This window comes from Echinops telfairi, unplaced genomic scaffold, assembly GCF_000313985.2.
Source record: "Echinops telfairi isolate 266 unplaced genomic scaffold, ASM31398v2 ScPeMD7_7469;HRSCAF=8507_1, whole genome shotgun sequence".
In the NCBI taxonomy this organism is placed as follows: domain Eukaryota; kingdom Metazoa; phylum Chordata; class Mammalia; order Afrosoricida; family Tenrecidae; genus Echinops; species Echinops telfairi.
This window is the reverse complement of record NW_022111373.1, coordinates 4,383,602-4,384,817: the sequence shown is the minus strand read 5'-3', so window position 1 is coordinate 4,384,817 and position 1,216 is coordinate 4,383,602.

Genomic DNA, 1,216 nt, shown 5'->3' with positions numbered 1-1,216 from the left:
CCAACAAATAAACAAAAAAACCAACCAGGACTAGACCAAACATAGAAACACCTATATTCCGCTGTGAGAATGTAATTCATGCAACGTTGTGACATTCGTTTAACAAATTACTTCAGGCTGGACTTTTAGACCCAGGAGAGAGATGAGACTCCTGCGCCTGTAAAGATTCTCGGCAACTCATAAGGGCAGGTCTAGCCCGCTCCGTAGGCCGTCCTGAGTTGGACTGGACTCCATCGCGGGGAGTTTGGTCTTTGGGTTGGACATTTAATGGTTTTCCAGCATGTGCTCTTGCCAGCAGCCAGTGTTGTGCGAATATGCTTCTGGGTCAATTTTGGGAGGAACCTTTTAAAGAATTTCCCCTGGTCTCAGAAACAACCCCTGGATCACGGGGCACACCCAGTGTAAAACTTTTAATGCAAGTTGCGAAATTGTCCTCCAAAAGAGATTATTTTTTTGTCTAGAAGGGGGAATTCTGAAATAGCACATTTCCCCAGAGCATTTAAAACTTTTTTTTTTTTCTGAATAAAATGTGATTTCTAGCTTATCTGTTGACTTGGGTTCATTAAAATGGGATTATAGGAAAATGTAGTTATCTCTGCAACATGGACCAAAGTGCTCTAAATTCCTGGACCGGTCATTCGTGTGAGGCTCCAGTTCCATTCCTTCGTCCACGGGTGTCCATTTTTGCAAGCACAGTCATTGCACACAGAGAGGACCCCTGCTGGCCAAGCTCTGCTGGGGCCGTGGGCACAAGACTGGCTGGAAGCTTTGGCTCAGAAAGGCCTTGGGGCACAGACTCTCTACCAGGGCTGGATAGCTTTGTGTAGGAAGAGGAGGTAGGGTAAGGTGCACTGCCCACTTGGAAAGCCCGCTGCCCATTTGGAGAGCCCGCTTGGATGCGGCGATGGGGAACACACGGGACCTGCCCTCTGGCCCAGTCTGGGATGTGTGTGCCAATACGCACTTAGATTCATGCTGAGTGCTGTGGGGAGGGTCCATACAAGGAGAGGGGGGCACAGAGGAGGGCAGAGGTGGGAGCAGGAAGCCGTGCCTCAAAGGAAGGAGTGGAAGCCTGGCTTATTTATCCAATTCCCCACTTCGGGCCAGGACAGGGTGTGTGTGCTAGTTACATAATCTGTTGTCAGCTTGAGAGTATTAGAGTGAAAGGGTGGAGTTTATCCTGACAATTAGGTTGCAGTTTGATGACGTCATTTGG